Here is a 12596-nt window from a genome sequence, read left to right as displayed (position 1 = left end):
TTTCACACTTGCACCCTCTGGGAAGATAAAGTCCTGCTTTAACTTCTTTTTCTCCTTCTTGGACTTACCTGAAACTTGAATCTCGACAAGAACTTGTTATAGAAGCGTCTTTAGGAGTAGGATCTTCCCTGTGACATCACCCCGCACAGGGTCTTTTAGTGCTTGGCGTCAAAGAGCTTTGCCCTTGTTTCAGGGATTCTGCTAAGGAACAGAACTATGCTTGGAACCATAGAATATCAGTATGAAGGGAACTAGGTCACCATACCACCTCAGTATCCATGAGTCTGAGTAGCTATAGTGCCTCACCTGCACTCCTCACATTTCCAGAGAGACAAGAGATTTGGCACCCCAGAACACAACACTCTCTAACTCCCTTACTGGGATCGCGGTAACAGGACACACCCTTTCATTCTCTCACTTGTACTTGTCCACAATAGAATAGAAAAGAGAAACAAACGAAGTTTGCAATGTTTATTTAAACTATCGGGCTCTAAAATGCAATCATTGTGTCACAATTAGAAAAGAAATACATGTCAATAAATTCATCAGCATGAATAATATACCATACACAATAAAGAGCCCTGTCATGTTATCTGCCAAAACCCTCCCATTCTACTAAATCTAACTGGTTATAAATGATAGATCTCGGGGTTTAGTGGTGGACCCTGTATCTTAGCATACACAGATGGATGTTTTACATCTCAGCTGACGCACCACTCTTGTATCAGGACCTTCGTGTGTGTTTTCAGAACCCCTATCCTAAGTTATATGACAAAATATGTATTCAAAACAGCAGCTAAATTCTTTTATTATGTCTAGGTGCTTGTGTCTGACCAGAGACGATAACAAGGGGCAATGTTGTTTGACCTTGCCTAGACGGCTCAGACTAAATCCCAGGAAAAGAATAAAATACGAAAACATGTGCTAGTTCTGTGTGAAAATACAATGTGGCACAAAAGCAAGCTTGATATTTAGTAAGAAGTGCACACCAAAGTGGCCTACAACATGCATAATTAGGCTAAAATAGGGAAAATGGGCCATACAAGAAACACACAACACCCTCCCGTTGGTCAGTATAATAGCATGATACATCACTAAAAAATATATATATAATCGAAAGATAAACAAATTCAAAGCATAATTCATACAATTATATTGGGAAAGCTAAAAAAAAATGAATTGTCAATTTAGAAAAATAGTAAAATTATGTTGCTTCATCTATGATGTCACTCGAAATTTCAAAGGTCATGGACTCCAAAGAGAAAGACAACTCCACAGAAGATGATTGATTGACAGCCCAAGCCAAAAGTTCCAAAGAACAGACACGATCCTCGGTCTAGCCAATGCTGAGATAGCTACAGGGTAACCCATGTCTATAAAGCCTGTATTTAGTGGTCCATGTGCCGATGCAAATGTTTCCTCAAAAAGGAGTGGCCAAACCTCGCAATGTGGAGAAGACGTAAACCCAAGCACAGTCCTGAAAATGGGTTGATAAGGGACTTATTAGCAGTTCAATGTCCATGGCAGTGGGCAACTGCAAAAGCAGGCAAACATCCAGTGCCCATTGGAAGGCTGACTAGAGGCAGTGGGTTGTACACAGGTAAACCAGGCAGGCCTGAATGTTTACCACCAATCAAAAGCTAGTTCTCATAGTAGAAATATTACAAAATACTGAAGCATGAACTCATGATAGTGTTGAAGCGGTTGTAGTTCCAGGTGACTTGCAAATAGAACATCCATTGCAGAGAAGCAGAATTAGGATGAGAATGATGCAAATGAGGAATACCAGCAACGGAAACCTTCAAACACACTGGAAAAAAATTGAATGGATAAAAGCAGGTATTATTCCAAAGACAGTATGGAATAAACGGGCTAGACTGGAACCAACAATCTTGAAAAATGTGCAAAACCGTCTGTGTTAGATGCATTAAAATTTGATGCAAGGGGAGGTTTCTTTTTAACAATGACTGTATTTCGCTAGAAGTTCTAACCACCTTCAATTCGAAGGTTTCATAAGCAGAAGTGACAGTGGCCTCTTTTTGAAACAATAATGCTTTGAGTCTACTTAGCTTTTTGAAATCTGTCTTCATAGTTAGAATGGAAGGCCACAACGAGATATCTTTAATCCCATGTTGGGGGGCAAGACGTAGTTGCAAAAAGTGTTAAGCTGGGGAACGGACAAGATGTAGGGGACTCCAGCCTGCATTTCGCAACAGTCTTGATCACTAAGCATTAAATAACTCCCATTTGAAAGGACTGTAAAAACTGGCAGAATTGCGGGAACCGGTATTCCTTTTAAAGAACACGCTAATTTCAGTGCTGAAGCATTACATACACTGTGGATCTTAACATATTTGTAAACGAGTGAATGTCCAATAGAAGAGTCGCATTCCTCTCCAGTAAGGAAAATGTCCGTATTAGCACGTTCCCAATGAAAGGAGAAGGGAAATGGACATAACTCATGAATGAAGCTGCCTCCGAGGGGTTCCTATCTACCAACACGAAAATGTTTCATGCAAGCTGTAAACTGAAATCTCGAAATAGGTAAAGAGATAATGCGTTTACCAACCACACAGCTGAAGGTGTTTCAGTTATAGTGAATGGAAGTTCTCTAAATGCAGCATTGTGTAGGTTGCGCCTTTCATTGCCATACGTTGTTGCTTGTGTGTTAAATTAAAGGGCAAGAATGGAAAGGGGCGACCATTCGGTCCCCCCGAACATATGGTGGAGTACCTCGATCCCCCCGGGAAGCCATCTTGGGCGGGAGGCGAGTCTCGGCTGGTATGCCCGAAGCGGCGTAGCCGGGGCGCGCCTTTTTCCCGCCCTAGAGTGGGCTGGCCTAGACACCGACGCGGCCGGCCACGCCCTCGGAGGCAGGCGGGGGCGGGTTCACGCCCACCCTGAAGACGGATAAAAGGAGCGGAAGCCAAGAAAGCATCCTCTTGTTCCTGTGCTCTGAAGCTGCACCTCCCCGCTGCACGTGAGCTCGAGACGGAACGAAGAGCCAATTTTGAGCGTTGTAATCTCTCTTTTTGTCTTACAGATATCCCGTCTGAGAATGCCCAAGAAAGTCGGAAAGCGGGTCGGTACCGAGGAGATGCTCCGCATACTCATGAAGGAGATAGCCGATCTGAAGAAAAAGGTTGAGGCTAAGGACGGGGAGGGAGGACCGAAACGGCCTTTACAGGGAACAATCCCCGGTGGAAAAAGCAAGAGGCCCAGAAGGGGAGCGCTTGGGGCAGAGACCCCGGTTCCCGAAACCCTACAAGAGGAGCCAACCCCGGTGCCGAAAGAGGGGAATCCAATCCCTGTGGTGGTCACCCCCGTGAACAGGGAGGATATGCCCCCCGAGTTAGCGGCACAATTGTCAGCGTGGTTGGGAAACGATTGCGAGGGCGCCACGGCTGATGACGCCCGGGCAGTAATGAGGCAACTGCGGGAATCTAGGGAGGCTGCGAAGGCGCCATCTTCTGTTCCCCCACAGGTTCCGGCGGCTGGAAGTACAGCAGGCCCAAGTTCGGCGACAAGCGTGGGGTCTACTTCAGGTAAGCGGCCATTGCCGATTGCGGGGGAGGGGTCTGTACCTTCTCGAAAGGAGAAGATTGCCCAGCACGTCCCACAAGAAATCAAGGAATTGATTTGGGCGGATAAATATGTAAACATGTTTTCATTGCTTACCGACCATTACGAGATCGAGCATGTGAAGAGTCAAAAGGAGCTCATGCATCCGAGTGTTTGGCGCGCAAAAATGGCCACCTTTAAGGTCGACGAGACCATTGGTACTTGGGGCAGAGCGTGGGGCATTTTTACTTCCATCATGGGTGAGCGCAGGCCTGAGTTGTTGACCGAGTTACCCATTTATCAGTCGCGTATTATGGAGTATTCTGTGGCATATGGGGGCAATCAGTGGTTCTGCTATGATAATCTGTTTAGAAAAGCTAAAGAACACAACCCATTGTTGTCTTGGGATTGTTACGACTCCGTGTCTTGGCAAAAAATGGAGAGTACAGGGATGTTGAAGGTGCCATTAGTAGGGAGTAACGGGGGGAATCCTCCCGCCAAAACTCTGGGACACCCTTTCGGACGGGTGCAGGTAACGAGTACCACTCGAAGCCGAGTGGCAACACAGGTAAAAGGGGGATCTGTTGGAATTTTAACAGAGGCAAATGTACCAGGCCCCAGGGGTCATGCAAATTCAGACATGAGTGTGGGGGGTGCGGGCAGCCATCCCATCCTGAGTCCATGTGCAGAGCCAAAACGGGTGATAACGGTGGTAAGGGAGGCGCCAAACAGGTCTAATATAGTCCGAGGGGCGCCATTACCGACCCCGATTGATACCATGGCAATGATTCCTTGGCTCAGCGAATACCCGGATCATGCTTCCGCTGGGGTGTTACGGAACGGGTTTTCATATGGTTTCCGCATCCCAGTGGGGGATTTTCAGGGGGTTCCAAACTGTAAGAATCAAATGTCGGTCTTACAGCACACGGCGGTGGTGCAGGTAAAGATTGGGAAAGAGGTGACTCGAGGTCGTGTCGCCGGTCCATTCGTTTTGCCACCGGTTGCTAATTTTGTGTGTTCTCCTCTAGGGGTGGTCCCCAAGAAGGACCCGGGTGAGTTTCGGCTGATACATAATTTGTCAGCCCCACGTGGTCTTTCCGTGAATGACGCGATAGACCCGGAAGTATGTTCGGTGCGGTACGCATCTTTCGATGAGGCCGTTGCCATGTTGAATCGCCTGGGGCCCGGGACGCTGATGGCCAAATCGGACATCGAGTCAGCGTTCCGGTTGCTCCCGGTACACCCAGACGATCAGCGTCTCCTTGGTTTTCAGTTTCAGGGTCGCTATTACATGGATAGATGTATGCCAATGGGATGCTCAATTTCATGTGCCTATTTCGAGAAGTTCAGTTGTTTTCTGCAGTGGGTATTCACGAGGAAGACACGTTTTCAACATGTTATGCACTATCTCGATGACTTTCTGTTTTTGGGGGCAGCCGGGGATTCTGAGTGTGGACAGGCTTTACATGAATTTTGTGTCCTAATGAATCAATTCGGTGTGCCATTGGCGCCAGGTAAGACCGTGGGTCCCTCGACCTTGATCGAGTTTCTGGGGATCGAGCTCGACTCGGTGGAAGGTTGTTTTCGATTACCCAAGGAAAAAGTGTTGAAATTCAGGTTATCCCTTGAGACATGTATTCGTGCAGCGAAAGTAAACCTGCATCAATTGCAACAGGTGGTGGGTCAGTTGAATTTTGCCCTAAGAGTAATGCCGATGGCGCGCCCCTTTTCCCGCTCGATTGCACAATCCATGGTCGGCTTGAAGGAAGGACATCATCGCACGAGACTCTCGGCAGAGGTTCGCCAGGACATGCGCATTTGGATTGCATTCCTGGCGGATTTCAATGGTCGAATTGTCTGGAACAAACCAGCGGTGTCTTCCGAGGAGTTGGGGCTTTGGACAGACTCGGCGGGGAGTATGGGTTTTGGCGCCATATTGGGTACACAATGGTCGGCTCAAAAATGGCCGTCATGGTGGCATGAGTGCGGGTTGACGAGTAACATTGCTTTTCTCGAACTGTTCCCTATTCTGGTGGCTTTGAAAACATGGCCAGAAGGGTTTAGGGATCACTCTGTGGTGTTCTGGTCTGATAACATGACCGTGGTTGAGTGTATCAATAGTCAGGCAGCACGTTGCAAATTGATTCTGAGACTGCTCAAGGAAATTGTGTTGTTGTGCATGCAACTGAATGTACTGTTTAGGGCACGACACGTGCCGGGGGTGATGAACCAAGCGGCTGATGCGCTTTCTCGTTTCCGTATGCAGGCCTTCTGGGGTTTTCTGCCCACAGCGGACCCGGTGGCGGCACCCTTTCCCGAAGCTCTCTGGTCTCTCGGTGCCCCGAACTACAAGACCTCGTGGGAGAGAGTTTAGCACCCAGGACGAGGAAGGCATATGAAGGGGCGTTCCGTTCCTATTGGGCCTTTTTGGGTACTGCCAGGGGGGAGCTTTGGGGTCAGGAAGAGTTTGTAGTGAGATTCCTGCTCTCTTTACGTCAGGCAGGCTAGTCAGTAGCTACGGCCCAGAGGCATCGGGCCGCCATTTCCTTCATGGCAAGGGCTCATGGGATCCAGGACCCGACAGCGTCTTTCGTTGTGCAGAAAGCGCTACGTGGGTGGCAACGCCTTGAGGGTCGCAGAGTAGACGATAGGCACCCGATAGGTCTGGATAGGTTGGCCCTGTTATTATCCGTGCTACCGGTAACATGTTCATCCCAGTACGAAGCAGTGTTGTTCCGAGCCGCATTTGCATTAGCATTCCATGGGGCTATGCGGGTAAGCGAATTAGTGGCAAAGAACAAGCAGGATACGATGGGGGGACTGTGCCGGGAACACATTCAGGTCAGGGAGGAGACAATGACGGTCTCGTTTGTCAGGTCCAAATCCGATCAGGGTGCAATCGGGGACTGCGTAATCATCCAGAGGATCCCCGGGTCTGCCATGTGCCCTGTTGTGTGCGTAGAGGAATATTTAGCGCAGAGGGTGGCAGCATGGGGGGGGGACCTTGTTAAGACACGCTGACGCCACCCCACTGACGAGGTTTCAGTTTCAGCGGGTGCTTGCGATGTCGATTTCGGCCGCGGGCTTGAACCCCGGCGACTTTGGGACCCATTCCTTTCGGATAGGGGCTGCTACGGAGGCTACAGCCAGGGGTCTGAATGTTGAACAAGTAAAACGTGTGGGGCGTTGGTCCTCGAACTGTTATAAGAGGTATGTGCGGTTGCACATGTTGTGAAGCTGTAATGATGTACTCACGCTTCTTGTTTTTGTTTGGTTTTCAGTTGCGCGAGCCTACGAGGCGGGGCGGACTGTGCAGTCGACCCGACACCGGGGGGCCAGCGGTCAGACAGTACCGGCTGTGAAAAAGGAGGTGTGGGTCGTGGGCCACTCATACGTGAGGCGTGCCGCGGACGTATTCAAAGCAGGTGACATGATTCACCTGGCTGGGGAATACGGGTACAGTGTGTCTTTCTACGGAAAGGGCGGGCTCTGTATTGACCAGTTTCGATCATTTTTCGAGGGTTTGTTAGGGCGGACGAGGTCACCGCCGTCTGTAGTCATAGTACATCTTGGGGGCAATGATTTGGTGACCACTGGTAGACGACTTCTTCTTGAGGCGATGCTTTCCACGGTAAGTTGGTTGGCGAGAAGAGTTCCAGGGTGCACAATTGCATGGTCCCATATGATCCCACGAAAAGAGTGGCGGGGGGCTATTTCTGTTTCTGCTCTGAATCATTCAGTAAGGAAAATTAATAATAAAGTGAGTAGATTGTTCCGTTCAAGTACACTGCATTCTATTTCGCATGGTTGTATTAAAGGGGACAGTATGTATTCGGGGGATGGTGTTCATTTGTCCCGGATGGGGAACGAGTTACTCATAGGAGACCTGATAGCCTGGCTAAAGACTTTATGACATGACCTTTAGGCAGGAGTGTGGTGGGGGGTCCGGATAGCCGGTCAACTATCCGGCCTGTGGCGGTAAGGTCATGATCGGTGAGCAGTAATTCGAAGATCCCTATGAGGGGGCGTCACCCATTACGGATGGGAGCGCGCGGGGGAGGTGGCCAATTGGCCCCTCAACGGGGAGGCGGTCCTGTCTAAGGAGAGGCCGCCGGAAGGAAAGGAAAGGTGGTCAAGGCCCCTTCCTGGATAGGAGGGGCTACGGCCCCTCCTGGGGAATTTCCCGGGGCCAGGACATCTGCGACGGCAGATGGGTAAGTTGTGTGGGGTGCGGGAGGGGGTTTACGCTACCTTTTAGACACCTCACACGAGTCCTCGAACGACCGTTAAATGGCGTCGAGTTTATTGGGGCCCCCGTCAAGTACAAAGGGAAATTGGTAGATGCACTTGAGGTACGCCTCTGTGCGGTCACTCCTCTCACAAGTGAGGGGGGTATTTCTGGTTTAGGGATCTGACACCGGTTACGACCTTGCCGTTGGCCCTTAACCTTAGGATGTACAATTTCAAGTCAAATGTTTTGTAGGATGTTAGTTCGGCTAGGAGAACCTTTGTATTAGAGATCTGTTAAGGTTAGCCAAACATCGTAATGTGGAAATGAAATTGTACATAATATGAAACTGTTATTTTAATGTTTTAATTTTGTTTCATATTTTAAATAAATACGGCCGGGAAGGGTGACTCCCTTCCCGCCTTCCAAAAGTTCAAGAACGGTTTCCGGTTTCCCAATTCTTGGGGATTGTGTTGAGAGGGGGTGGCGGGTATCTCAGCCATATGGAAAGGGGCGACCATTCGGTCCCCCCGAACGTATGGTGGAGTACCTCGATCCCCCCGGGAAGCCATCTTGGGCGGGAGGCGAGTCTCGGCTGGTATGCCCGAAGCGGCGTAGCCGGGGCGCGCCTTTTTCCCGCCCTAGAGTGGGCTGGCCTAGACACCGGCGCGGCCGGCCACGCCCTCGGAGGCAGGCGGGGGCGGGTTCACGCCCACCCTGAAGACGGATAAAAGGAGCGGAAGCCAAGAAAGCATCCTCTTGTTCCTGTGCTCTGAAGCTGCACCTCCCCGCTGCACGTGAGCTCGAGACGGAACGAAGAGCCAATTTTGACCCACCCACCAGCCCCTGAGGACAGCGATTCGTTGTGAATACAGTTGATATAGTATCTTTTGTTTTCTCTGTTTTCTTACAGGTTGTGATGATATCGTGAAATTTCTTAAGATGCAATAAAGATTGGTTATTTTCAGTATATTTCGCAAATAAAGTTTTGGAACAAGGATTGAGCAGTATTCACGCTTGGTAATAAGTGATGTTTGCTTTGTAATCTTAGTAACTTAGTTAGACTTGTCGTATTTATTTTGGTCGGGCGGTAAGGTCATGATCGGTGAGCAGTAATTCGAAGATCCCTATGAGGGGGCGTCACCCATTACGGATGGGAGCGCGCGGGGGAGGTGGCCAATTGGCCCCTCAATGGGGAGGCGGTCCTGTCTAAGGAGAGGCCGCCGGAAGGAAAGGAAAGGTGGTCAAGGCCCCTTCCTGGATAGGAGGGGCTACGGCCCCTCCTGGGGAATTTCCCGGGGCCAGGACATCTGCGACGGCAGATGGGTAAGTTGTGTGGGGTGCGGGAGGGGGTTTACGCTACCTTTTAGACACCTCACACGAGTCCTCGAACGACCGTTAAATGGCGTCGAGTTTATTGGGGCCCCCGTCAAATACAAAGGGAAATTGGTATGACGTAAATAATTAATTTACTCTCTTAATTTCTATGCAAGGTAAGTACTTAATCAATAATAACTCAGATCGGAAGAAAAAGACAGAGTCCGTGGTGTTAGAGTTCTTAGGGGTCTTATTCCTTAAAAAGGAATGGTCATGGCCAGGATATCATGTTCTGACCACCACAGGGGTGTCAGAAGGGATAGAGCGCTACATTTTATTAACAGTACATAGCTTATATACTTAATTCATGCCATAAGCAACAGTGCAAGAGGCGTAACAGCTGAGAGAAGACAAGATAACAGTATACACGTGGTACAAGTGCGTAACCAAGAGGCGTGAACTAGAGGTGTGTGCTAGAAACGTCACAGGTAGGTGTCACAAAAGGGGTGGCACTAACAGAAATGTTGCAATGTCAGCAGAAATCGGAAGCTTGGGTGCGCGCGCAGCTGCATGACGTGTGATTGACGTGAAGCTGGAGGGTGCAGGGGACTTGACATTGACACTGACGGAAAGAGACAGAAGTCTGGCATGTCAGATCAACTTGTGCTTCTATCATATCTGGTATCTGGTGTTTAGGAACTAAGCTATCTGGGCGGAAAAGTCTCTAGGGCAGAAGCTATTCTATACTTGCTGTGAGTGCGTGTATAAGCGCCTGAGTGTCTGTATGAGAAGCGTGGGGGCATGGGCCTTCCATGGGAGCATGGCAACAAGGGCTATGAATTACTTGGATTACTTGCACAGAGACAGGCCGGCCCTTTGGCTCTGCAGCTGAGGGGAATGTTTACTGAAACTAGCAGGCAGGAATGTATTTTCGGGGAGCGGAACAGATAACTCGAAGGTTATAGTCAATCTTGGCAGGCAGCAGGCTGAGCTGAGCGCGAGGGGCCGCGCTGAAAGTAAGTCAGAGTTCACGGGTACAGAGGCAGCCTGGGCAGAGGCCCTTGGAGTCAGAAGCCAGAAAAGAGGCTCGGTGGCAGAAATTTAGGGCCTACTCAGCCAGAGCTGAAAAACGTAGAAGTATACAACAAAAAGACGTTGGCATAGCATACTTAGGAACGGACCATTCAACCCATTCATGGTGGGTCTGAAAGAGGACATGTTAGCGTTGGACGCAAATGTATTTGCGTCTTCACAGCTGGTACAGGAGGGAAGTTACATGCACTTTAACTCGTACATGGAGACGGTGGGGTACGCGCTAGGGAACACATCTTGACCATAAAATTTATATTTCCTCATTCCCTCCTTGTTCCCTACGGACCCTTCATGATATATTAATCATCATAAATTGATCAGTTTGTTCTTGCAACATCATTTGCTCATCTTTCTTTCTTTGACGGTTTGAGAGGAAACTGGAATGTTCAATGCATGATGTGGCACACAGTCCACATATCGCCGGCCCACACTGTAGGCACAGGCAGCAGCTGAATACTATGACAAGGCCGAAACCTAGGAAGGATAGGATCTTCCATCCCCAGGCAGTTAACGTTGTCCAGAACCAACCGGACCAAGTCCAGGTGCCTGGATTCTGATGTATCTGATTTGCAATTTTATGCAGACGGGTAATAGCTTGATAGACAGATGGCGCATTTTGTGGGATGAAAACGCAGCAACTTGACCCGATGACCTTACAGGCTCCACCTCTATCTGCCAAGATGACGTCAATAACAAGACGATTTTGAAGGACAACAACCCGTATAGCAGATTGCTCCTCTGTTAAGTTACCTAAGGCGGAGGCAGTTTCATGTACTACAGCTTCAAGTGTTCTAGTTAATCTACGTATTAATTTACTGTTTTGGACAGGTCCTAAAAAGAAAAAGAATCCCTTATTAAAATCAGTGTACTGTTCCCATGCCGTTTCTGTGTAGTCGACAAGTGGGATATCTCTTCTGGGTCTATTCTTTACTAGATTGGTATTTCTATGGTAATCAGGGGGAGCTAGGAAAACAGGTGGCAGAAGGAATGCAATATAACAGGTACCATCCCAATCTGGAGGCAAACGTATGTATGCAGTATGACCACAAACAAAATAGGAGTGACTGATAGTTTTAAAGGACGATTTACCATGGTCACTGAATTCGACCACAGTAGTGCATTTACTATGACCTAAGTGTACTGAACCTTTCTTTCGGACACATAATTCACCAGTGACTGGTAATACTAGCATATGGGGCAGAACTGGTGCAGCTTCGGATTCAACAGTAAGGATCATGAGACTAATTGTGTAGTTACCTAATCCATATACTTCATTTTCTAGATCAGTTCCTATTCGAGTAGGGAGTCCCTCCTTATCAGGGTAACAGACATCGAGCAGGACTAAGTTCAAGTTTCCCCAAACCCAGCCCCCATCGAAAACAGCAATATCAGGATCTAAGGAATTAATTATTTTAAACCATGCCCCACAGGAGCCATTGTGAGTGAACGGGTACGGAATGAGGGGCAAAGCTCCCTTGTAATTCTGGTAGGGAGGGAGTCGGCCACATATCCAGCAGTCTGTAGCATTATTAGTCTGATGGGAGTGATGTAACATACTAATGAATGTATTGTTGCGCAGCGCAAGTCTGTAAGAGAGTTCGTGTGCAGGTAATTCACTAAAAGTGTGTTCAGCAGAGACATTGTAAACAGACTGTTCACGCTTGAAAATAGGCCAGTAGATAGGTAGCAGAAAGCTGGCAACAATAACTAAAATACTTAGAATGAACATGATTAATAGGGTCACTATACAGTGACTACGGAGTGATTTACAATATGCACCTTTTTTAACTTGTCTCTCTCTCTCTCTATCTCGATCTAGGGGATACATGTCAGAAACTATTTAACCGATTCACCTAGGGGAGGACTTAAACAATTAAACTGTCTGACTTGCTAGATCGGAGTTTCATACGGTACTCTTCTTGGGGAGTTTTTTCTCGTTCGGATACTGTAAAGTCTTTTTGCTCAACACAGTCTTTGGTGGGGGTGGACGAGTCTCGATCAGGTTTCAGTCCACTAAATTTTTTCACATGACTCGTGTGGACCCACCCCTTTCTCCCCTCAATCTTCACGGCGGTCCTTGTGGTGAGAAGAACGGTCTTCGGAGATTTCCAGCGGGGCTCCAGCGGACTCTTCCTGTCGAAATTTCGGACCAATACTAGGTCCCCAGGACGGACCTCGTGCGGCTTTACATCAGTGTTGTCAGGGAAGGCTGCGGCAACCTGTGAACGACATGATTGGAGTGCAGACATCAAGGAGGCAAGGTAATCTGTCAACATATTACAATCAACATCAGTGATTTTCTTCGGAATGGGCGTCCCCCACATATTCGGTGGTCTGCCAAAAACCACTTCGTACGGGGATAGCCCTGATCTCGAGTGGGCGACCATCCTCATGTAGA

This window comes from Lissotriton vulgaris, chromosome 2_1 (genome assembly GCF_964263255.1).
Source record: "Lissotriton vulgaris chromosome 2_1, aLisVul1.2, whole genome shotgun sequence".
Lineage (NCBI taxonomy): Eukaryota > Metazoa > Chordata > Amphibia > Caudata > Salamandridae > Lissotriton > Lissotriton vulgaris.
Note: the sequence above shows the minus strand (reverse complement) of the source record.